This window comes from Xenopus laevis, chromosome 8L (genome assembly GCF_017654675.1).
Source record: "Xenopus laevis strain J_2021 chromosome 8L, Xenopus_laevis_v10.1, whole genome shotgun sequence".
Classification (NCBI taxonomy): domain Eukaryota; kingdom Metazoa; phylum Chordata; class Amphibia; order Anura; family Pipidae; genus Xenopus; species Xenopus laevis.
Window position 1 is genome coordinate 88,267,600 of NC_054385.1, and position 27,593 is coordinate 88,295,192.

The 27,593-nt window shown below is 37.7% G+C and overlaps 1 long non-coding RNA gene across 1 annotated transcript in view; it reads left to right on the forward strand.

Moving 5' to 3' along the window:
• The first annotated feature begins 3,418 nt into the window (after positions 1 to 3,418).
• Positions 3,419 to 27,593, forward strand: part of LOC121397090 — an 81,590-nt gene continuing 57,415 nt past the window's right edge. The window contains exon 1 of the long non-coding RNA XR_005963440.1: positions 3,419 to 3,666. This is a non-coding gene — a long non-coding RNA (uncharacterized LOC121397090). The remainder of the gene's footprint in view (positions 3,667 to 27,593) is intronic.

Genomic DNA, 27,593 nt, shown 5'->3' on the forward strand with positions numbered 1-27,593 from the left:
TTGATCCTAACTAAACGACATTAGTCTTTAAAGGTGGCAAAGCAATCCTAAATTGTTTAAGTAGATTTAAGGTATGGTAATCCAAATTATTGATAATCCATTATCCAGAAAACCCTTTAACTGTAGTTTATATGCCACCACATATATTATTACATTACTCCTTTATTGTTACTGGTTTTTCCTATAGTTTTAATCTTCCCTATTAATAACATTCTCATCTGAGATCATTTATTCCAGACATGCTGTAGGAAAACTATACCCCCAAATGAGTACTTAAGCAACTGTACTCTGTAAATCCTTTTTCCACAGTGTCCATTGTCACCCAGGTATTCCTCAGGAGACGATACCAGAAGAGTGATGTTCAATGGTACTGTCTTTTTGCACTACTATATTCACTTTGTTACTATTGTGTTTATATCATTTCACCATTGTCGGGACAAAATGGATTTTTCCCCCGGGTGTATGTAGGGACCTATAGGATATCCTATCCCTATAGAATTAATCCCCTACCTTTCCTTGTAGTTTCTCTTATCCCTTTTTATTGGGCAAAGCCCTTGCAACTGGTTAAGTGTAACATCCTCACCTATTGGACAAACAGTGTAATGACACTCCCCTGCCACACTGCTATATAGTGTTGTGCAGGGAGTGGCCTCTTCCTCTTTGGCTCCTGGTGTCTGTGCTGCAAGGTGTTTCCCATTGAGCCTGGGATCACCAAAGCCATTTACCCCAAAGGGACCTGTACCTTTGGTGCTGAAGTCGGGAACCAGGCAATCCCGTGAATGAGGTTAGATATCATTAGGGCAGACCTGTAATAGTCTTTCTAGAAAAGAGAGATATAGTCAGCGTTGTGTAGCATGAGCAGCTAAGTGCTCCATCAAGGATAGTAGCAGGGAGTAGCTTCCCAAAGGCTTCTTGTTTGCCTTTAGAGCAGGGAACTCAGTGATAGCAAATCTAGGTTAGCAGTGGACTGCCTGTACCCTACCTGATTGATCCCGATCCCCTCACTGGTATATCGGTCTTTGGGACAGAGGTATTCTCCTTGACTATTTGACTATGGGAGCTACAGTCTCTATCATGCTGCATCATCATCCTGCTATCCTTCCTCCTCTGATATGCTATACCTGCTACAACTCCTGCGTGAGTAAACCTGTGGTTAATTCGCATTTGCATATTTGTTCAATAAATACCACTCTTTTGTTTGCATAAAGAATCTCCTGGCGTCCAATTCATCTACTTTTACACTAATTAGCCTGTGGGTTGTAGTTATACAACATCTTAAAGGGGAAGCTTCCATTTGGCGAAGGCTCTGCCCTGAGTGTAGTTTCGCAGTGTAACCCATGCTCATACACTAGCTGGACACCTTTAACTATCTATGTGCTGAATAGCCCAAGAAATCGTTACACAACAGATAGTTTATATCATCTTAAGTGGCATATTAAAGAATCTTACCAAACTGGAATATATATTTAATAAATATTGTCCTTTTACATCTCTTGCCTTGAACCCCCATTTTGTGATGGTCTGTGTACTGCCTCAGAGATCACCTGACCAGAAATACTACAGCTCTAACTGTAACATGAAGAAGTGATGAAGAATAAGACAGAACACTGTCTGTAAATTGGCTCATGTGACATAAGAAGTATAGTTTGTTTGGTATGTTTGTGTGCACAGTGAATCGTACGACCCCAGAGGGCAGCCCTTATTTTTTTAAATGGCAATTTTCTATTTATGATTACCCAGGGACACATACATGAAGCAGGGTTTTACATATGAGCTGTTTTATGCGATATATTTTTATAGAGACCTACATTGTTTGGGGGGTATAGTTTTCCTTTAAAATACCGGCAACCGTAGCCTCATTACAGGCTTGCAGACCTTTTTTTTGTTAGCAGTGGCCTACTAAATTTCAGTAATGACTTTAGAGATCTCCATATTGATAACAAAAAAAAAGAGTTGTACACTGAAGCACCATAAATTTCATTATATACGTACTCCATGCTTTAACAATATTGAAGGGACACATAGGGTTAATGTGCCCCTATGGCTTTAAAACCCTACACTTCTAGATCTCTCTAGTTGCTGGGCAGATACCCATGTAGCTAGTTGTAATTTACATATCACAGTTATTGGTCAAGAGTTGCTGTGACCACATCCTGTCACATCCTTCTGATAGTGAGTGGGAAAGGGTGGATCTTTCCAGGGAGCATCTGAATTTTTCCAGGGAGCATGGGTACAACAAGGCCCAGTAAAGCCAGATTACCCTAGAGGGACCTGAACCCCGTGAATGAGGCTAGTGAGTGGTAGGAATATAAGTGTTATTGACTCTCTGGGAGAGTAAGGCAGACTGAGGGAAGAGAGAAAGAGCATCTTTGTGCTTCATCAAGGAGGTGTAGCAGGGAGTAGCTTCCCAGGCTATAAGATTTGCCTACAGTGAAGGGACATAGTGGATAGGGTGTCAGGCTTTAGGTTCTCCTCCCTGACCACTCCACTGGGTGAGATCCAGACCACGTGTGAGGTATTTCTGCCTGAAGGTATGCTGTACTGCCTTGACTACATCCTCAGGAAATGAACCTGCATCTACCTCTGATATACTATCTGAGCTGTGTGCCTATATCTTCTGCAAACTTCTGATGTAAGTACCCTGTGGATCATTTGTCTCTGACAAATAAAGTTATTTTGTTCTGTTTGATTTACAAGAAACTCCCGGTGACCATTTCTTTATTGGTTAAAGCATAGTAACCTGTGGGAGTTGTAGTTGCACTACACCACACCTTTATTATTTCCACTTTTCGAAGGCCCTGCCTTAAGTGTTAGAGTCCAGTGTAACCCATGCTCTAGTATACTAGCTGGTTGTTAACCCAGTTGGCCTGGATAGTCCAAAAACGTGTTTCAGTATATTTTTCGGTTTGTATCTTTCTCTGTATGATGAAAGAGCAACATAATCCTAAAGAGACTCCGACCATATACCTATAAGAGAGGCAGTGGGTGAATTGATGCCGCCCAAAAGCAATCATTCTCTACTCGCCTGGAAAATTCTGTAAGTGTTAATGATGCTGACAGGAAATATTTTCCGTCTTCCATTTCTAAAACTGATTAAACCTATCGTTTCCTCTCATTCTTCATTTTAAGATAAAGGGGGTAAGAGATTCCCTGCGGTGTTGTGTTCTTTGCAGTACTCAATATACTTTTTTAAGGAACTGAATAGTGGATCTCTTTAGAAAAAAAAAAGATTGAAAAATGGAATGACGTGCGTTTTCACAGGCTTCTAGACTAGAGGTGGCTAAAACGTGGCCCGCGGGCCTGCCTCAGTCGTGCTAGGGTAGAGCTGCACTGCAGCTACGACGTGCCCCTCCTCTCAGCCCCATCCTCAAGAGCTTGCACAGTCATCAGCTGCTTTTTCCGGAGACTTTGGCTGGCAGCCTCGGATCTCTGCAGCTAGCACTGTCCTCATATGAACCCTGAGAAGCTGCCAGAGTTCAGTGCGCGGGCTACAGGAGGTAAGAGGCCTCCCACAGCAAAGGCAGCGGCTTCAGGAGACGAGCTTGGATGAGATGGGGGGAGTGATGTGAGGCAGACCCACACACACAATCAAATCGTTACATACATACATGCATTAAGTACAGGTGCGGGCAGGGCGCAATATCCTGGCGCACCACAGACGGAAAGGTAAGCAAAAACGTTCAAGCCAACTGCCCAGAATAAAGTGACTGTCCTCTAAGGGGGCGGGGGGTGAGGGTGAAAGGACGAACAGTTCTACAGCTGCGGACGCTGGAGCCAGGGGAGGGGTGAGATGGAAACGTCTCTGAATGACCCAAGCCAAGCACAAAAAAGGGGGGTGGGGGATGAGGAAATGCCCCTAGTTGATCTTATGTAACGTACAATCAATAGAATGCAACCTGATGATAAGAAATTACCTCCTCGTCTCCTAAATGGTTTCATCCCTATATTTAATAAGCTCTTACTCTCAGCTTGCAGGTTGCTGAAGAAGATTGTTCTTGGGGCAAAATGTGGAAAACAATGTGTATGTGCTCCCAGCTGTATTAAAGTACCAAATCTGTCAAACCCCATATAATATTGGGGGAATTACAATTGAACAACTGCTCAGAGGTGACTGGACATCTCTATGGCATCATCTTGCCCATAAAACTCTGGCCCCAGCACTAGCAGTGATTATGGTGCAGCTTGTTTACAAATGGGAATTACTTGATTTGATGTCAGATGACCTGCCTCAGAACTTTGCAGGAGGCAGAATTGTCAGTCGCCATTTTGCTTATTGGTTCTGTGTGACATAATTTGCTGTACATGTCTTCTAAGGAGTAAAGTCTCCCTGGCTGTATTTTGACTCAACATGTTTGTGTCTAAACTTTGACCATAACTTTTGCCTATGTTATGCCTATGTAATAAAGTTTAAAAAACAGTTAAACTGTGATATAATGTAGGTGTTCCATTTTGCTCTTTCATGTTTATTCTCCTATGCACCTGATTTGACTTGGAAAATATGGCATGTATTTATTTGTGTTTGCAGGGTCACTAAAATGAATTTTCTCCTGGTCACACACATCTGTCCATGTACCTTTTATACTGATGCACAGGACTGCTTTTAAAATCATTATTATATACTTAACTTCCACTCCTGCGTGTGAATTGATAAAGTTCACTGCTTATGTAACTAAGCTTCCTGTGACTTTTTTCATTTCTTATAAAGTGCACTGGTACAATATGTAGCCTAGGATATTGTTATAATCATGGTACCTTAGGGTCAACCATTTTCCTTTACTGAAGTAGCCCAAGTTATACTGCAGTAAATCATAAATTCCAAAAAATGTTGTTCACTGGCAGCAGAGGGTCAATGGAGAGAGCCAGCATTTCCATGTAATGGTGATATTTGATTTCTTCTACCATAATAATTATATGGAAACAGTAAGGGTTGGAATAAGTAACAGCCAAGGATGATTAATGGTAACATATTTTGGTCTGCCCCAGGAGGCTGCTTGTCCACCGCAGTACTTTCAAGAAAAAGGATCTGCCAATCATAGTAACATAGTAAGTTAGGTTGAAAAAAGACACACGTCCATAAAGTCCAACCTTTTTACTTTTTTTAACCTGCCTATCTGCCAGTTGATCCATCAACTGTTGAAGTTTAAAAAGTTCAAAAGAAAAAAAAAAAGTTCCTGTTTTCCAGGTTTTTCTGCACTTCCTATTAAATGTAGCACTTCTGAACTTCTTACAAATGTTTTCTGCTTTTATGCTGTATACAAAAATACATTTTGGGGTCAATTAGACAGGTTTATTTGCAACGTTCGTGCATATATAGACCTACTCTAAAGTATATTGTATGTATGTATTTTTGCATCTAAAACATGTAGTTGGTTTTGTTGGGGTTGTCAGGATGAATGTGAAATCAATATAACATACATTGAATTGAAGTGAATTATAGCTGTTTTTAAACTGACATAATAACATGGGAAAACTTCCAGGTATCCTGTCATTTGTTTTATGGGGCAGACAGGAGATTTGCACACATACGATTACGAAGATTGCACCAAAACCCCTTTTTCATCTGCGATTGTGAAGTGTTCATGGTGAAGTGCTGGCTCTTTTCTCATCATTGGAGGCTTTCAGCAGATTCTATTCTTAGTCTGAACAAACACCATAACCCTATAGTATTGCATAATGGTTGAAACTTTACAAAGGGCCCCATTGGGTAGGAAAGTTACCTAAAAACAGGCCCAGTTGCTCGACATAAATTCTCTATTTTAGCAATATTTTGCTTAAGAATAGTTTGTATATAAGGCCAATTCATATAATAAAGCACTTTATTGTGTTTGTTATTGTATAGCTTTTCATATTTGATGGTTTTAATATATGAACACAAGCTAAGCATGTTCCAGTTGGGGTTAAAGCATATAGCTTAAATGGGGCTATATACCCTCTTGTTCAACATGAGCTCAACATGCTGAACATTCTTTTTGCCTATTATTTTAATTACAAAGCATCCATGGTTGTTGTTATTTCTCTAGTTAAACGGGGGTACTGAAGCTACTCCTTGTTTGATCCTTACGAGGTAGATACTTAGAGTATCATTATAAATCCACCCTCCCTTGACCCCTTGTTGTGACTCTTTTGTAAGTAGGAGTCCATTATGTAGGTGGGGGGTATTTGTTTATTGGTAATCTAGTTATCAAAACAGACATGGAGTAGAAATAGAAAGAGAACTATGAAGAAGATATATAAGCAACCCCATGTTTCTTGTGAAGGAATTAAGCAATAATCGAGGTGATGTGAATCAAGCCATGATTTATCAAGTAGAACTCCCAGTGGAAAGCTCTTGGCTCTATAACAACCCTCTTATCTAACACAAAATGGGAGTGAATTGTTGATGTATTACTCCCATAGCTTCACAATCCCATAAAGCGATCACTGTGGGTGAGATGAGGCATCTGACTTCAATGAGATGCTGGAAACATATTTCAGGGAAAACCCTAAATTACTCAAATCCCACAGACAGGAAATCTACTGGATACTTCCAGTACTTTTACTGTGAATGAACAGGCTGGGGGTGGAAGGTCCTGCCTGAATCCCAATGAATTATTAACACATAACGTGCTTAGGAAATGGCCGAAAAAACGATCCCAGATTCATTGGCTTAATCATTAACTGTTTGCAACTTGGGAGGTATTCAAGGAACATGGCCCCATAGAGGTGTTCAGCCAAAAAAAAGTGATTTACTAAGCTTGGCTCAATTACAGACAGAGTTATAACACGTTTATTGGAGAAAAATTAACTTTTGTCTTTTGCAGTTGTGGATTTTATATGTATATGTACAGCAATTAACAAATTGCAGAAAAATGATTGCCCTAAATCAGTGAGTCTCAAACTGTGGGGCTCCCTGGGGTCTGGAGCTGTAGCGGGGTTGGGGGGCACACAGTCTGAAGGTAATTTAGAGTGAGATTTGAGTAGACTGCCTATTAGCTTTTCTATATACCTTTAAACGTCCAGCTAGAAAGTCAGTATCAGTTAGATTTAACTCTTGTTTTCTCCCCTAGATATTCTTGGAACTGAAGAATGGTTCAGGATAGAGGGTAAAGACAGGGTGTTGTATATGACTAGAATGGAGCTGCATGTAGGGGAAGAGAATACAAGTGGGCATGCTGTAAAGTACTAGTGATTATGTTTTAGCAAGTGTGTAAGATGTATTACAGTGTATCTAAGTGAGATCAAAGCAGAGATGGCAATCACGAGTTTCGTGATTTTTTATGGCCACACCCCATTAAGGCCCAACCATGCCCCCCAAATTCTGCCTCAGTATGGAATATAAATACAATTGATTCCTGTGAAATCTGCAAAAGTATTTATCTTTGTGGAAGGCTTTTTCACAAAGTAGATAGAACAGAAATTCCATAAACAATAGCAACCGATGGGCAATTCGTTTTGATCAGAATACTAACAGTTAAAAAATAAAAAAAAATCTCATTGGTTACTATGGGTAAACTGTATTGGTGCAATTTTGCACACACATTAGTAAATTATCTTGTGTGTTTAAATATAAAGCATGTATCTATGGGAGATTGTGTGAGGCTGTCCCTCTTAAAGTTTAGAGAGGGCGTTATTCAGATGAAGAGTAAATATAAGGGAGTGTTTATGTGCATTTTATAAGAAATATTTGTGTAACAGAAGTGAGCCTGCTCGAATATAAGTTTGAGAGGGACAACGAGTATGTGAGAAAGAGTGTATGAAATAGAGAGAAAGACAGGTGCTGCTTGCTGCTATGCTGTTGCCTTCCCTCATTCTGTGCTCTCGCTTTCAGCGGGGACATTTGAGGTGAAGTACAGAATACTCCCACGCTAAGGAACTGAGATCTCACTAACAGAGCTCGGAACAAGCTGCTGAAATGAAACAAGCACATTTCTCTAAAGGACAGTTTAAAATAGCGAGCCATGTAATTTGTACCCACAAATTAGAAGCTGAGATTGCTGACAACCCCCCAGGGCTGCTCTTTATCCAGCAAACCTGTTTTAAAGCTCTGCCTTGCATTTTTAGATTACATCAGTCAAATGGATATATTTGTTAACTGGTACTTAGTGCTTAATAGGCCAACCTCATTCACCCCTTGTTACCCACCGAGCAGCACCCATCCCTAGCGGCACACTGAATGCAGCCCCCAGCCCAGAATATGATTGTCCCAGCTAGCAAAATAGTCCTTACAGGAGCCATCTATCCTCAAATGACATTGGACTGTGTTGCTTTCACTTTATTGAAGGCAGACCAGTGAATAGATAGATGTATTTATTAATGATGTAGTGATGCATGATCGATAGACAGTATTTTTACTACAGAAATAAACAACCTTTGCATTGTGCACAATCCACTGGACTGGGTGCAGTAGATCATAACTCTCATAATGCTGCACATAATGCTGCACTAGTTATAATATCCCTTTGTGCCGGGACTGTGGAGAGACAGTCACTTGTGTGTCATAAAACATTACCATTGCAGCAGATTTAAATAACATTAGCAATAAAACACACAGTTTTCCCTTTTAATGGGTGGAGGTCGGCCACAGCTTTATTGAAACCATTGACAAAAACCAATAACCTGTCCTTGCCATGTTACACCACACATAGGTTACCCCAGATGCCTGCCATCACAGCCACGGGGGGCATGTAAAGAGAACCCCATGGACCAGACTCAAATGGCAAGGACTAAAACAATTACCCGCCAGCAGCTGTGACAAAACACTTCTTCTAACATTACAGATAACATGACCGTGGCAAGATGAGGAGGCTCAGCAACTTCCCCTTTTATACCAGCCCTCTCTAGTGTCCTTAATCATTCCCCCTCCCCCCACGTAGCCAGTCCCATAGTTCCCTCTGTTCCCAGCACCTCCCCACAGTCACGGGCACCCTTCGTTAGCCGCTTTGGTGCCATACACATCGTGGATTTTTCTCCTCCATTAGCTGTCAATAAATGTGTTTTGGCATGATGAAACACTGCAAACACCGATTGGATAGAACCATATACACTCAGTTTGTGACTGGCAACAGCAGCAGGAGGATGGTCTTGTGTTTAAACAGAATTTAAATGTAATTCTTAATAAAAAAAATTGCATAGAATTGTAAAAGATTTGTATATATTGTAGTAAGAATAAATTAGAGATTTGAAAATGCTTTAACCCTTTAAGTGCTATACATCATAGAATCTCTTATATGCATAGAATATACCTGGTGTGATGTTATCAAAACAGCACAGATAAGAAAAGCATATTACTCAGATGGTGCCATCAATGTGTCTGCAGTGTCGGACTGGGATGCCAGGGGTCCACCAGAACACCTTACACCATGGGCCCACTTTCCAAACTATTATTCCTCCTCACTCAACCTCTTTATTTTCCTAGTCTTTTATATATACTTATTGTATTCTTCCATTATTAAGCATTTTTTCCCATAAAGAAATAAGGAATGACCATGAAATTGGCCACATAGTTAGAAGCAAAAGGGCCCACTGACACCTGGACCCACCGGGAGTTTTCCTGCTTACCCGGTGGGCCAGTCCGACACTGGTTACCTGCCTGTCATTGTGCACACCAGGGGCGATTCTTACCCCTCTGCCGCCCTGAGGCAGCTTTCATGCTGCCGTTTCTCAACTTGCCTCATTGGCAATGAAAATACTAATGTGGGAGTTTTTGGGTCTGATTTCTGCCCCATGTGAGGATCAGAGCACATTGGCATTATCTCATGCTGGTGTTTGATGGCGGAGAGCCGTGGCTAAAAGGCAATATTACCTTCAGGATAATATAGGCATCATGGTTATGTTAATACAATTCACACAGTTCTTTTTTTTCTAGATTAAAAAGTAAAATAAAATAATGTAAAATTTAAAATTGCATGGATTATTAAGAAATAATGTTTGTGGGATATGAAGCATATGAAAACATTAAAAGAAGAGGCAGCTGCCTAGGGCGCAATGCTAGGGGGACACTGGGCAGCTACCTCTAAAATTCCATCTTCTGCCTACCCCTAGTACCCCTAGTACACACCCTCAGTCTTACTACTTCCTTCCCTCTGTCACTCACCCCCTCTGTCGCTCTCCCCTCCCTCCTGTCACCCTCCCCTCTGTTGCTGTCCCCTCTCCTCCGTCACTCTCCCTGCCTCCCCTCCCTTCCTCCTCTCCATCGCTCACCCCTCCTTCCCCTCCATCGCGACAGGTCTGGCCTGAAAACATTAAAAGAAGAGGCAGATGCCTAGGGCGCAATGATAGGGGGGCACTGGGCAGCTACCTCTAAAATGTCTTTTGCCTACCCCTAGTACCCCTAGTATGCACCCCTCAGTCTTACTCCCTTCCTTCCCTCTGTCACTCTCCCCTCCCTCCTGACACCCTCCCCTCTGTTGCTGTCCCCTCCGTCACTCTCCCTTCCTCCCCTCCCTCCCTTCCTTCCTCCCCTCCATTCCTCCTCTCCATGGCTCACCCCTCCGTCGCGACAGGTCTGGCGCGTGGGGGTGTGGGGTGGCTGGCAAGGTTGCTGGGGGCATTTAAAAGAAGTACTCCTTTTTGTGAGTATGTTAGCTTTCATGCTTTGGCATGAAATTGTAATTCTGGGCGCCACTTTTTTTTTCTTAAATTTTAAGAAAATAGTCTGAGTTTTAAAACCTTTAAAGGGATACTATCATGGGAAACTTTTCAAAATGAATCATTTAATAGTGCTGCTCCAGCAGAATTCTGCACTGAAATCCATTTCTCAAAAGAGCAAACAGATGTTTTTATATTAAATTTTGAAATCTGACATGGGGCTAGGCATATTGTCAATTTGCCAGCTGCCCCAAGTCATGTGACTTATGCTCTGATAAACTTCAATCACTCTTTACTGCTGTTCTGCAAGTTAGAGTGATATCACCCCCCTCCCTTTTTCCCCCCAGCAGCCAAACAAAAGAACAATGGGAAGGTAACCAGATAGCAGCTCCCTAACACAAGATAACAGCTGCATGGTAGATCTAAGAACAGCACTCAATAGTAAAAACCCATGTCCCACTGAGACACATTCAGTTACATTCAGAAGGAAAAACAGCAGCCTGCCAGAAAGCATTTCTCTCCTAAAGTGCAGGCACAAGTTACATGACCAGGGGCAGCTGGGAAATTGACAAAATGTCTAGCCCCATGTCATATTTCAATATTGAATATAAAAAAATCTGTTTGCACTTTTGAGAAATGGATTTCAGTGCAGAATTCTGTTGGGGTAGCACTATTAACTGATGTGTTTTGAAAAAAACATGTTTGCCGATGACAGGATCCCTTTAAGACTTTTTAGTCATCCCCCATCAACTCTTGGCCTATACCTGTTATGTTAAATCACAGTCATGAGTGAAGTGGTCTTTTATTGAAGTCAGGAAACATAACAGGTAATATTCCTAAAATGAATAGTAAATAACAGAACTCTGATTCTAATAAACCAAAAAGCATTATTCTTTATTGTTTATTTTACCTTTGATGTGTCAGGATCTGTTGAATCTATGCGGTTGGCGAAACTACCATGGATCACTGTTGATTTTATGGTTTCAGATTACACACCAATCTGTGCTCCGCCCTGTCTTTATTGGTAACACAAGGCAAGATCAAAGTATTTTGGCACTGAAAGGGTAAAGGTTTTACTGTCTCAGTGCCCACGTACTTTGATCTTGCCTTGTGTTGCCAATAAATAAAGGGCACGCACAGTCATGTATGAAGCTCACAGTGCAGTTTATAGTATGAGATTTTCATCATGTGGGTCTTTAAACAGCAAGTAGTAAAGTATCTTAAATTAATATTTTAGGGCAATTGTTGATAATGCATTGTGAATGGCAGAAAAGTAATTAACTATTAAACAGTGACATAATAAACTTAAAACATCAGCAGCACAGAATATTGAAATTCATCTTTTACTCTCTCCCATTTATCATTATAGCTGCCTACTTGTATATTATGGGGTTGGCTGTTTCTTAAAGGGGAAGGAAAGGTTAAAACTAAGTAAGCTTTATCAGAAAGGTCTTTCTGATAAATGGTCAGTTCTTTCCTTCTGTTGGATACACATGGGCTTTTGTATCAGACTTCCTGTTTTCAACTTAAACCGCCAGGGCTTGGGCTTGAGCATGCTCAGTTTGCTCCTCTTCCCCTCCCTGCTGTAATCTGAGCTCAGAACTATGGACAGGAAGTGATGCCACAGCAAACTAATATGACAGCTGTTATCCGAAATAAACAGACACCGTGTCAAGAGTTGTTTACTCAGGTATGAAAAAGCATTCTAAAGAATACAAATGGTGTTCTAGCTTGCACTGTTGTGGCTAATCTATTGGCAATAAACTGCCTTGGTAGCTTTTCTTCTCCTTTAAGGGCTCTAACACACAGGTGTTTCTGTCCACATTCCCTTGCACTAAATGCAGGTAGAACCTTACCTCAGTGAGTACAAAGAAAGGACTGTGTTTCTTCCTGCAGTGGAACTAGGGTTGCCACTTTTTTTATGCAGAATACAGGCCCTCGAGTTCAGGGCTGGTGGTGATGACACTTGGGGGAAGGTCAATGACATCACAGAGTGGGGAAATGGGTGGAGTAGAGGCAGGCCTCTAATTATAAAGGGTAATTGGGCAGTAAAGAAGATCAGCGATGGGACAGAAGTACATTGCATTTATATTTGTAATACCTGCTCTAGACCTAATTGGTGAATTTCCAGCTAGGCTGCTCAAATACCAGCAGGGTAGCAAACCTAAGTGGAATATATGAAAGATTCACTGTAGGGGAATGCAGGCAGAAACCTGTGTGTAAAAGTGAATACTACTGCCTAATCCACAGATATGTTTGCTTTTAACCCTGTTATCTATTTTAGTATTAAGAAATGTTACAAGGATTACTGCTGGAAAAAGAATTGGGCATTTCATACTTAATAAATTATTGTTAAAATACTTAAACCCTGCTTGTAAATTGCATTGTGAATTAAATTCAGAAGGGTACTGTCTTAAAACTGGCCAGTGGCATACATTGTGATCCACGGGGCACTCACACCCACCAAAGGTTTAACAAATTAAAGGAGAACTCAGGCTTCCAAACCAAAATTTGATAAACAGGCCCACAAAACACAGAAACCCCTAATAAACCCATCACAGTTACCTGTAACACTGATGTTGCAAATTGTAACAACTTCTCCACAGCTTACATACAACATGCAGGCACTACATAACCCACAATGCATTGCACTGTGATGTTCCGTTCCTTATTGAAATCACGTGTGCAGGGAATTGTGGGGTTTGGAGGATGCAGGCTGAGAACAGATGGCTGTTTATACAAAGTAACAGTAGTCAGCCAGTTCAGCAAAGTAGTCAGAAAGATGAGCAGGAGAGAAGGGGGCTAGGCTTAGAGAACTGTTCCAAACCATTAAAAATCTTCAAAAGTCTGCATATATTAATTGATGTATATTGCAAAGTTGCTTGAAATTATGTTCACTTTTCAAAAAGCTTAAGTTATGTTTGTGTGGAGTTCCCCTTTAAGGAAAAAGGCTTTGGTATACACAATTCGATAATTTATAAAAAAAAAACTGCCCCTAGAGGTTACTTTCTTCTGGTGTTGGCCGGGTTAAGCTCAAATTGACTCCTTCGTTATGCTTAAGCACAGACATTTTGTAAGCCATTTTATTTTTATGGAATAGATGGCTTGCCATCATTCTGTGTTTAGAAAACCCCTTATGACCATTTAGAACAATCAGTGTAGATTTATTAAATACATTGTCAGTCACTGGACTGCACATGTGAAAGATTATTGACTAATGCTGAAATAGAGTCTCCATTATATACTCCTTTATTACCAGGGGATCTGATTGTTTTGTTCTCTGGTCAGATAGCATGTGCAGTAGTCCCATTCGCTTCTGAGATGCCACAAACAATTCAAGGTATGTTTTAGTGGCAGAAAAATGTAGAGAGGAGAAATTGCCTAATTTGTATTGCACAATTGATTGTATGCCAGGTATACAGTATTTATTATTTATATGCCTGAAGCTTTACATCGGATTGATTCGTTATGGGTAGTTCACATTGTATCTATCTTCCTTGAAAGCATGTTTAATACTACTGTTTTTATGTTCCTTTTTACTTTTCAATAAACAGAATATATTTTTTAAACATTTCCCATTTGTTCTGGGATTCTACATCGCAGGCTCCCAAATGTTAGACTAGCTGACCTTTTAGGAGACTGTGATGTAGAATCCAAAAACACTATGGACAATGTAAAATATAATTTTTTGTTACTCGATTAGATCGATATACTAATTTGCTTGATTCAGTCAAAATTTCATCAAAGATAAATTAAATAGAAAACCTCTAGGGTCCCTCTAGCAATAGAAAGTCCAGATGATGAATTTGTACATACTGGACATTCAGATACTCAATTCTATTTCTTTTCATTTCCTTGAGTTTTCTGTCTATTAAAACATAAATTGTATACAGCTACAAAGTACTGATTCAATTTATATCTACATATAGGTCTACTTTTATATAAACTCAATTATAACATTATAATACATTTACAAGATGAATGCAGGTGAATGAGTGATGTAGCATTAGAGAGGTAGATGGATAGATAACTTGATAGAGAAGCAAAGAAAGTTGATTAAAGGACAAACAGGAAAGGTTAAGTTGGCCAGATATTGGCCAAACATATGGATACTAGACAAATGGCCATACACAGCGAGGGTTAAATGAAGAATGTGAAGAAGGACTGCAAATCTTCCCTTACTACCACCAATGTGCATCAGTAGATAACTGATCAACTACAGACAGATTGTCCATCAAGACTGATCATCAGAGCTGTCATGTATTCCTATGTAATCAGGATATAACCTACTGGCACTGTAGAGAGATGGATCAATGATAAAGAGAGAAAACATTTTTTTCTTTATTACAATGTACATATATAGCTTTAAATAACTACAGCTATACTTTGAAGCATTGCTAATACTTATATTATATATATGTATATAGATATCTATCTAATACTGTTGAGTTCTATACATTAGGTGGGATATTTACTAAAACTCAACTTTTTCTCACAAAAAAAAAAATCAACCAAACTCCTAAACCTGAATTCCCTTAATTAGCCAATAATTGAAAAAGTCGGGATGAAAAAACGACGCAACAAAATCGTGCATTAATTTGAATAGTGGAACTTTGATGCTTCAAAAACGTGACTTTATTGAATAGTCGAGTTTATCAAATTATCGAATAAAAGCTAATGCAGATCACGATGTCAAGAAACATCTACTTTCATTGACTTCTACATGACCTTGACAGGTTTTAGCTGGAGTATTTTTGGATTCAGATTTTTAGCAGCTTTTTGGTATAATAAATCTGTAAAAATTCAAGTGTTTTTTTTTTTTTGAGTTTTCCCCTTTAAAAACTTGACCAGAAAAGAATGGAGGTTTAATAAATAGACCCCTACATATAATGTTTATTCTTTGGGACACATTAAAATTTTGGGTGGGGATCTATTTGCTAATGTGCCATATACTTGAAATAATGTATTTATTTTGAGTATGAAAACTAAAATCATTCTGGCCAAGTCATGCTCATCCAACTGACTACAGAAACCTTCCTGGAATAAATAATCTTTTCAGCAAATATGTTTCCATAAAAGTTTTTGTCTCCTGTAGATAGCCGGCTATAAATGGCTTTGAACAAGATCTCTTCACAAGAAAAAAATCCATGCTACTCTTTCCTTAAGAGAGAGACGGAATCATGTCTGATTAACCCCAAAGAAATAGAACTGCCTGCCTTGCAACTTGTAGACCTTGAAAGTATGCCCTTATTTATTCAATTTTAACCAGGAGATTAGTTAAACTTTAAACAAATAATTATAATTAATCAAATTAATTAGTCAAATCCTCCTGTAAAAGAATGTTACAAAAGAATGTTACAAATATTTATTAATTAATGTCACTTTTCCACTTTTTAATTTTACATTAGTTGAAGGTAAACAAAATAATAAATGAGGGCATTTCTAGTTTTCTGTAAATGTATACATTGGAATTATTTTATAGATTGGCTGTATTTTTAGTCAGGTACTTGTTGAACTTAGCTTGCATACAATAAAACATTTTCAATGGTTTAGAGTTATTTTGATATTGTTGAAAAATGTTGTTTAGAAAATGCAGTGTAAATATAAATATTTGAAAACAGTTTTAAAGGAAATAGCAATTGAAACAACAAAATTTACTGCTCTGTCAAGTCTGTCTAAATAAGAACCTTGTTATGAGATTTCCTGTTAATTAATTCTTATTTCAGAAGAGATTGTCATGTCTCTTCTGAAATAAGCAAAAGGTTACAAAATTTAATACAAATACATTTACAATCTATGAAGCCCTTGATTGAAAATGATTTTATAATACACCAGGACAACTAAACAAATATATTCATTATTATCATTCGTTTTACTATCCTTCTATCCCACTTTGTCATGTAATACAAATACATAAATACAAATTGCACTTTTACAGGCATATTTAAATTATATTTCTAGTTTTATGCCAGCAGAATTGTATGCAAGATTATTCACTTACAAATGCCAGTTTAAGGGATAGCAAAATAATATGTTTACCATTTTAAATAGTGCATTTGAAAAATACTATAGCATTTCATTCAGTGTTTTATCTGTATTTTCTAAGAAAAAAAGCCGTCTTTAGCTGAGGAATCTTTTTATTTTGTAAAGGACTAGAAGGAAAGCATTATGGATATGTTAATATTTAATTCCCTTTGGGACTTATTCTTATTCATGTTACTTTTTTCGTTTGGATTGTTTTAGGACTACTTAAAATATTGCTTACATTCAAAAAAATAAAATGAGTTGAGACTTTAGGGAATGCAGAAAAAGTATATGTCACTGGCAGCGATAAAGAAACCAGTTCAGGCACGGTAATGATTGCCAGGTCTCTTTAACGAAATAAATCAAAACTGCCAGTCCTGTAATTTGGAGAATTATAATACTTGCTCTCATGTTTATTTTTGGTTGACTGTAATGTAACAACTTTAAACAAATTATCCTAAAAATACAATAAAAGATATGAGTGGTGCAATTTAAGAATTCCGTTATTTAAATTTGTTCTAATTATTAGCCAAATGACAGATATTCATATTTTCAAAAGCAAATGTCTAAAAACTAACTTTTTCATATACAGTAAATATTCAGATAAAATATTGATTTTTTGTTGTTGTGTTAAATAAATTTTCTTTTACTCTGTGAAGCATTAAACATTTACAAATACTGATGTAACAGTAAACAAGGCATTTATGTATGGTTTCAAACAACAAATGTAGAAAAAAGACATTTTAATAGTTTTTAGTTTTAGTTTTTTAGTTTCAGTATTAATAGGAAAAATTTTATTTATTTAGTTTGCTATAAATAATAGTTTTTTTTATAATTCTGGATGATTGTCGTATGAGCAGATTGATTTGACAAATAACCCTTTCTAAACTCAAGACAAAATGTATTCATTTTAAATGCTGCCGAGGTTCGTAGGAAATGGATGGAAGACTTTTGTCAGTGCAGGAAAAGAACACGTGCCTGAGATCAGCTTGAAAGGAGAAAGCAATTTAAGCATGAAAGGCTCTCTTCTTTCATTAACAAGCAATGTGTTCTAATGTTAGGTTGAATGCTGCAAATCTATATACTCTGTAATTGAACTCTTAACACTCTTAACACATTTTGTGTAATACACATATCTGCATGGAAAACAATAATCGAAATGCAGTATTATATCCTTAAAATTACTTATTTCAAGGAAAATTACATTTTGAGAGCTGTTTGTGATATGTCACAGAAGTAAAAGATCAAACACTGCTGCTTATTGAGTTTTTCAATGGAAAGGTTGTTGTGTATTTTTTATATTTCATTTTGTATCAGACTATTTAAATAATACATCCAAAGGAAGCTATGAGTTCTGAAAAGAAGTCTCTTTACACATTTAATGATGTAAAGCAGTGTTTACTTTTGTGTTTTAAGGACAATTTGAAAGAAGACTAGGCAGTGTAACACCACTTGGCCCTAGAGATATGGATAGGTAGGGACACAAATAGATAATTAAAATAGTTCAGCACTCTGCATTTACAATGCATTTATATAAAAAGAAAAACGCATTGAATGTGTAAAAACAATATAAAAGGAAAATAAGGAAAGCAATAGCAAATTAAACATCTTAAAGCAGTGATCCCATTAGTTATCACATAAAGAACACAAACAACAAGCAAATGTAGCCCACAGGTATCAACAAGTGTAACTGTAGCTAGACAAAACCTTGAAGAAACAGTAGACCACCTTGTTCAATAAGTTAAATGAGCAGAGCTTGTGCTGAACATACTTTTTGTCTGTTGTTTTATATGAATCTATGGTTTTTGTTATTTTGAGCTAAACAAGAAAAATAAAGCTACTCATTGTAGGTAGAATTAGTTTACCACAACAACAGAAGTATGTTCAGCACAGCATACATTACAAGCTGAACGATCTGATTACAATGAAATCTATGAAAATGGTGTTCCCATAATTTTGAGCTTTATGGACAAAAGGTTTCCGGATAAAGGATCCCAGAGTTATTCCTATCTCATAAGATGTTCATTTCTACATCCAGAGTAAAAATACACCAAACTCCGGAAGTTTGTTACTTTGCTAAATCTACATCTTGTTTAAGTAGTTTACTACATCTTGTTTAAGTATACTTGTAATTGTCCAAATTTCGTTGTTGGGTTTTTATTGGTATGGAAGTTTGCATGATGCTTTGACTAACAATTCCATCTACTGGAGGTTAAATCTACATTTCGCACACTTAAGAGATGACTCTGTGCAATGTAACCATTCCCAGAGAGTTTTTTTTTATCCTGCCTACCTATAGTGTACTCGTACACAGTAAACTTGTCTGTTTATTAACAGAGACATCTTATTTTAATGTTTCTCGTTTTCTCTCTTTTCATCCTTCCACTTGGCTAGTTGGCTAATTAAAGTATTAGTTCAAATCTATCATTCATGGGATCTTGTCACTATTACTTTTTTTGTACAAATCCTCTGCCCTCTGTAGTTAGCACTTAAACAATAGGGGTGCTAAGGGGGTGATATCTTTAAAAACAAAGGGGCAAAAGTATTTTTTGATAGTGGCCACATGATAAGCCTCCCTGGCAAAAGTTTAGTTTTGTCACCAATATATAGCCCAAGCAATAGCATGATAGCAGAACTACAGAGCCGCTCAGCAATGTTAACCACCGCTTTAAGATTTGTCCTTTTTGTTCCCAATATCCATCTTTGTTCTTGGGCTACTGCTCACGTTCCTAGTTTAAATCCATGATGGGAATGTAAGTCACATAGCCAAAAATGGTGGTGTGACTCCGGACGTGCTGTCGGCCAAGTTGGTGCAAATGTAACTGATTTGGTTGGGGTGGAGGGATGTGTATACACCCTAAAATTAAAGATTTGCCAGGAGGTTTTACTCACTTGCATTCATCAATTGAGAGATGAGACATTTTAGGTTACAAAGCATGTGTTCTACCATAATGGTATTTAAAAGAGGCAGGGCATCTCTTCTTTGAAACCAACCCACAATCATTATAACAAGGCACATGTACAGTCTCATCTGATGGCTGACTGAAAGGCTTAGACAAGGCTAATGACAAATTCAGAGACAAAAATATTGTTTAAATGTTGTGCAAAAGACAAAATGATCATCGCTTTTGGGAACTCCCCCCTTAAAGTCACACTTCCTCCCCAGCAATTAGCAACCAGTGTTACAAGTGGTGACAAGAGGAACATTCTTGCCCAGTAATGAATAAAAGGTTAACTAAAGCTAAACCAACAAAATTAGTTCCACTTCATGTACACACAATTAGTAACATTGTTTGTTTCTATTTTTCCTATGGCATTACATTCCCCGTTATGTTAATGGTCGATTGATTTTGCTAAAATAAATGTTGTAGTTTCTTTTTACCCAAAAACAGCATATAAATAAATATTTCTTACAGGGTTATGTTTTTCATAGCTACAGAGTGCACTTATTTCTTTACTGTGTTTACCTAGCAAATGACAGTGGTGGCACAATCTTTTGGAACAGAATTACAGTTACTGAAGGCATTTTCCTGACCTTTTAACCCCCCTCCTGTACCTCCCACGCAGTTTCTTTCTCCATTTCTACATTCAGCATATCTCTTATGTCTTGAAATGTGCATTGTGCTGTTTTTTTTGTTTCTTTCAACCCCCCACACAGGCCTGGAACCCCAACACCATTGTATTTCAGTTTAAGAATTTCTCCTGCCTTTTATCTACCAGATATTTTTATATTTAGAGTATTAGTAGTCTTTCTATAGAATTCAAAAGTCTGAAACTGCAAAGCCAAACAAAAAGGTGTTCAGAATGTTGCAATGGTCTTAAAGTCTAGCTGAACCCTTTAGGCTAATGATAGACTTTGGAGGTTATTTATACCTCGAATAAACTTACAACTCAAATGGTTTCTTATTTAAGAAATAACTTGAATGGAAAAAAAAACAGAATCACTCGAATTGATCGAGTTTTCTGGCAAAACCCTCTGAATAAAACTCGAATATAATGAAGGCTATTAACATCTTCAAAGGGTTCAAGTTTAATTAAAAGTAGAGATGGACTTTGTCTTTTTTCAACTCAATTTAACTATGTACCTATGTAACTATGTAAGGGGACCTCTGCCATTGACTCATATAATAACTCAAAAAATGTGTTTGTTTGTTTTTTAAACCTGAAAAAAAAATTTTGACCAAAAAATAACCTCAAAAACTCTTTTCATGGAAAACCCCAGACCAGGCTTGTAAAAGCAAAAGCAATTTTTTGTTTATAATATGATATCTGCTCTACCTAGCACTTGTTCAGATGCAGGCTGAAAGATACTCATACTAATGCTGTATTTTCAACTATAAACTGCTTTTTGTTTTACAAGCCTGATCTGGGGTGATATATTGGAGTGCTTCCCATATTTCTGAATAAATATACAGTAATATATAATTTGAAATGAAGCCTGTGAGTGCTCCATTATTCCCCTTGTTTAACACACACACTATGCACCTTTTTTATTGTTTCTGTACTTTTAATGTTTCGATGTTTATGGCATAGAATTAAATTTTAAGGGTGTTTGAGTCATGCACATGTCTGTGGTAATTATACGTATACAGTGCTTCACAGTGTACCTCATTTATTTAGGAAAGAATCTTTTTTTGCCAGGCAACACGGTTTTGTAGGGAACCAAACACATAGCTGCAAACATTTTAAATAAGAATGTTGGCTATACCCCTGGTCTCGACATGCTATGCCAAATCCAACATATCCCTTAACTTTTTTTTTTTTTAACTTGTTTTTATTAAGATTTCTTAAGCATGTCTTACAAATATTGGATCATAAGTATCCAGTTGGTGGTTATCATTGTAAATGAAAAATGCATGCTATCAGGGGCGCTCCACCAATGAGGCGAGTTGAGACACTCGCCTCAGGGGGCAGCGCCCCCTGGTTGCCAGGGGCGGCAAAAATTTCGCTCCTGGTAACTAAGAGCCGAATTTCCGGTTTTCAAACCGGAAATTCGGCTCTTCTAGTGCAGAGAGCGCTATTGCGCTCTCTGCACTAAGCGTCGCGGACCGCACCTGCCCTCTCCGGCGCATAATAGCAAGAAATGCCCCTGCATGCTATCCCTTAACTTTTTTAATGATATCTAGTAAAACAAAGTAATTGAAAGGGTTGGCAGATATGCAAACTACTTTGTGTGTCCATAGAAGTAATAAAGGAGGGATTCGTAATCATTATCTCAGTTTAAGGCCTGGAATATGTCATGCAATTTTTGATAACTCTTTTCTGTTGGGTAAGAACATTTATTGTATTAAAGGTATTTATAAAGACTGACCCTGATCTGCTTGGGGACCTATTTTTGGGACCTCACCCATAGGGTAAGAAGCCCTGCAATAGAGAATACATGATAGTGATTCAGCCAGATATTGATAGAATTGCTATGCCTTACCAGAAAACCCAGGTCTCTGAAATGGAGCAGGAAATCAGTGATGGAGTCTGAACAGTCACATTTGTATTGCGATTTGTACAGTGTTCATATGTAAACTGCCTTTCTTTATCAGAATTCTTGGTTCTTTTCTTCCTTTGTATGTACATTAATATATGTGGTTTCCCTAAAAACTCTAGGGTTGATTGGGAACTTTCTACCTGCTAGTACCGAAGAAATAGCTGGCTTATTTTACTTCTGTATTTTTGCCTTTGTAAGTTAGTATTTGAGACTATCCATGCATTCACTTTCTTAGTTATACCATTAAAATCTCCACATTTCTACAAAACCATGACCCTAGGAATTTGTCTGTGCATGTAAAACTTACATTCAATTAGCATTTAATGCAGGATTTCAGCCTGCTGCCCACCAGCTGCAATTTGCTGCAGTTCTTGGCAGCTAAAGGCTATGGATGAATGCTAGAAGTTGTAGTATGCTATCTGGCTGGGCATGCCTGTTTTATTGGACTTAAATTACAAATGAATATGGGATTTTGCAGAGCACAGTTTACAGCTGCTGTTTATAAAGCTTTTTTTTTCAGTGAGACAATTTAGTTGTGTAAAATATATGGCATCGGGAAGCTGACAGCTTACCAAATTTTTGAACAATGCCTATTCATGGGTAAAAGAAAGTGTACTTAGTGCCAGTTTCGTATGCATGCATTGTACCATGTGTTGTGTGTGATATAGGTGTTACTATATTTGCATTGTGGGTGGTAAAACACATTCTCTCCTTAATAAACAGCATGTATTATACACCCTTCGTCCCATAACCCATGTTTATGTCATTTCTTTCAGTTCTATCCAGTCGTTTGTACTGTCCCTAGATAGCCTGAGTGGAAAATGTCCCTGCTTACAGTTGCTCAACTGGAATGAGGACAAGTTGTTTGCAGTGGCCCTTGTCCAAATGCCTGTGCAGTAACCTTTGTCTTAACTAGCCTTTAGAGACATTCTGTGAGTGAATTCCGATGCCTTACTTACTTGAATAACCCGAGAAAAGTGAAGGGTATTATTCTCTTCGTTTTAATCGTTTTTGTGGTATTCCCATTTTCATCACTGAACCAAAACTGTAACGTTGCTGTGCATTCCAGTGTAAGCTGATGCATTTAGTACTAGCAAATTCTTTTCCCATCACGTGTTTCTTCCTACAGTACATTGGAGACAGCATAATACAGCATCTGATTGGTTCATACTCAGCATTGGCCCTACACCAGTGACACCAAAGAAATAGAAAACATTAGGTAGTAATAGGTGTGTAAGTGTGAATCAGGAACCAAAAACAGATAATGATACTGTGTGACATTCACATTGTAGTTTGCCTAGTGAAGGTTCAAAAAAATGAAGGCATTTCAAAGAATATACAAAGTAAAACAGAATGGTGGAAGATGTCCTCCCCCTTACTAGGAGCTTTCTGGATAACAGGTTTTTGGATAAGGGATCACAGCAACTATTTGGCATAGAGACATATACCTGGGATCCATTGTATATAAAAGAAGTAACCTTAGGGGCCTATTTATGACTGCTTGAACCTTTCTGCTCGAGCAATCATGAAGGAAACATCACATGAGTTAAGGAGCAGGTTTTTTTTGTGGGTGCTCAAAACACAGGTACATGTTGACTGCTTATTCAGCCTCTCTTTAGCACTCTGGTAGACCATAAACCCAATTTGTTATACCAAAATCAATATCTAAGCAATCTTGTTCAGGTATTGATTGGGTCTGGCAGAAAACCAGCTGGCTAAGAACTTTATCAGCCTATGTATACTGTCCATAGTTAACTACACTACACAGACAAAGCGTATTTTTGCTTCATCCCATTGATATCTGACTGAGCAATATATAGCACACTGTGGGAGTGACTGCAATGGTCAGACTGGTTAAGATCCACTAGCAATCTATTCTGCTTGTCAAGTCAGCAGACAGCTGCTATGTGATTTGAACTCCTGTCCTGCCTCAGCTCCGAACACAGCTGATGTAACGGAATTTCGCATTCCATTGCTGTTTAACATTGTTGTTGAAACAATTCTAAAGAAGAGCAAAATGTGCTAAAATAATGAGGCAGAGAATGAAAATATTGATCATTTATATAATGAGTGTTAATCACCACAACCAGTAACTTCTCAGCAATGTGAATCACAAGTGCTAATTATTGCTCAGCAGGCATTATCATGTTTATGCATGGGAATCTGTGACTTTTTATTGTACATTTAATACATATTTTTAGCATCTAGTGAAGTTTATTTAAAAATGATAACATATAACAATTGATTACAATACAGTAGAACCCTTATTTTATGTTTTTCACGATACCAGAAAAGAATGGTGTAAAATTGGGGAAAATGTAAGACCAAGGAAATGTGATATGGGCTATATATAGGTGCGACCACAAAAACTTGTGTAAAATGAGGGGTGCAAGATTGCTGGTCAACGGTACAGAGTGGGTTCGATCGAACACACAATTTCTCTTTGTTTCATGATTAAATTTTATTTGTAAAGTACTTCTGCTTAAAGGAAAACTATACCCCCCGAACAATGTTGGTCTCTATAAAAAGATATTGCATAAAACAGCTCATATGTAAAACCCTGCTTCATGTAAATAAACCATTTTCCTAAAAATATACTTTTCTAGTAGTATGTGCCATTGGGTAATCATAAATAGAAAATTGCCATTTTAAAAAATAAGGGCCGCCCCCTGGGATCGTAGGATTCACTGTACTCACAAACATACCAACAAACCATACATTTTAGGTCACATGAGCCAATTAACAGACACACGTGCTTCCACACGTCTTCCTGTTACAGTTAGAGCTGTAGTATTTCTGGTCAGGTGATCTCTGAGGCAGCACACAGACCATCACAAAATGGTGGCTCAAGGCAAGAGATGTTAAAGGGCAATATTAACTTAAATATATATTGCAGTTTGGTAAGATTCTTTAATATGCCACTTAATATAATATGAACTATCTGTTGCTTAAGTGTTCATTTTGGGGGTATAGTTTTCCTTTAAACACATGAAAGGTATCTGCCTATAAAACTTACTGCACAGGGTTAACAGGTTGTGAAACAGATTGAACATGGTTTGGTAATTGACCTTTATGAAGAAAAAATGTTCTAGTTCTGGGCTGTCCAACTGTGTGACTGGCAAACCAGATATGAAACATTTTATGGTGTCCATATACTTGGCTTTATGAGATCAGCTGTTTAATGTGGTTTAACCCCAACAACATTTGCTATTTCAGATTGTTTGAACAGAAAAATAGTGGTAGCAGGTTCTGTGAAAAATCAAGCTGTGTAGGTCTCCGTTATCCATATGAAGTAATAGTGTCAACGCATTTCCACAATATGAACAGTAACCCATGGCCGCCTTCCAAGAAACTGTTCTCCACAGTGCTGCAGACACTGTTGGGATATTTGCATAGTCATGGGTTAAAGGTGTTGCCTGACTAAGCTTTTCCACACTTAGCGAATAGTGTTGCTCTTCAGTACTCCTGTTTTCAGTTTGACAGGGCATGTCATTTCTATAGCTCCATAATCCTTTCAGTCTCGAGAGTAAAGGGACAGAGCAGCTCAGTGGTGAATTTTAAAATCACCAAGAAGAGTTTGAGTGAGTATGTGCAATGGATAGAAATGTTTTGAGAGTAGTATAAGGCAGATTATAAATTGTTTAATGTTTTATGGATATTACTGGCAGCATTATATCACATAGTATGATATAAGAAAGTAGACGCCATTTGTGAAGTATATAAATAAGCACACAAGACTGACCCATCAACAAGCAACCACTGTTCTTGTTTTATTGGTAGGACATATAAAGCCTGACGCATCTTCTACACTGCCACCTTTTTGGAGAAAATCCTGGCATTTGGGTCAACAATGAAGAACAGATGCTGATCCTCCAAAAAAACTCAATGTCACAAAGTTTGAATATATAAAATGAAGCCAAACAAACTGTCTATATATAAAGAGATGCTGGGGCAGAGGACTTTTATTGAATGTATTTGGAGATGTGATATTGTTCCTGAAAGATACTGTATGTGGGCAATTCCATCCATGCAGGATTAATCACAAGGCCCTGCACATAAGAAAAAGAGGTAAAAAAGGGAAATGTCAGGTTCATTGGGAGCACCTTTACTCCACTATATTAAAACACTATAACATTACTGCTTAGACAGGTTGAACTATAAGGTCTACTGCATATTTTTCCATTAACTTAATCTAGTTTAGGGTCCTTTATAAGGTGGATAAAATTGTGTTTAAATAATCATTTAGGGGGAAAAGGGAATTGATCATTTTGTAGTATTACAAATAGTAGTATTTAGTAGAATACCTACAGTATTGGAAAGTACTGGAAAGAGAATCAAATAGTAGAAGTAGCTTTTAATGAGATTAGATATAGATTCAAACCAGAATATTTTTCCTGTAAAAGCTTGCGGATGGAATGCTAGATACATAAATATACAGTAGTTCCATAGCTTAAGACTTGATGAAAAGGTAAAATTATTATACCATCTGTCTAATTTTACTCTTGTTTTTGTAGTTGTTGTGGCTTATTTCCATGTCCAAGGCTCTTCCCAACAGCATTGTTTGTTCAGTGCATTACTCCCATTTTTAAAACATTTGTTGGCTGCTTCTGCTTCATTTTTAACTTTGTTTAATAATTGACTTCTTTTTATTGGATGATGCAAAACATAACAGCAGCTGTGCTTTGTTATCTATTGCACTCTTTAATACCTTAAAAAGGAGACAAAGACCTCCAGCCAATCAGTTAACTTAATTGGCAGAATGTTCCAACATCCTTTTTTGAAACTGTTGACTTAATTTTGAGTTTTTCATTATCACTGCATGGAAAAGGTTGCAGAGAAATTTAAGCTCATTTTGTCCTTTTTGCTTTGTGCCTCAGCAGTTGGGAGGTGGAGAATTATAGGATGTGCCATGGACCAAGTTCTGCTAAAAAGTTAGAAACCAAAGCATTGATTTATTGCCTTTCCTCCCAGAGTCCCCTGTGCAAGCTTTGACAAACAGCAGACTGAAACTATAAATAATGACAAGGTCCTCAATTCCAACTAAACTAGAACTGGCATCCATAAAAGTGAAAAATAAACAATTTATTTAGTAGATTCTAAGTTCGTCATTATGTTGCACTCAAGTTTGATTTAACCCTGTTCATTAACAGGATCCTAGGCATTTTTAACCGATTAAGCACACACACTTTTTCACAAAAATTATATGTGAACTAACTGCAGCCTCTTGCTTTTATATGTTCACGTAACTCTTCTGTGACTTCTAATATCTATAGTATATACACTGAGTAGAGGGTACATTATCCACTATATTGTCCACGTATGTCTTGAGACAGGTCCCTTTAGTAGAACTGAAATGGTAATATAAAAAAACATTAGGAATTTAGAAACATCAGAGCTCTAAATAAAAATGAAATGGATTTAAATGGTTCCTGCATTGCTTCTAGTACAAGGTACACAGTGTGGAAAATCCATTCACCAAGAAATACATCAGGAAGGGAAAACAGTGATCATAGGTGAAAGC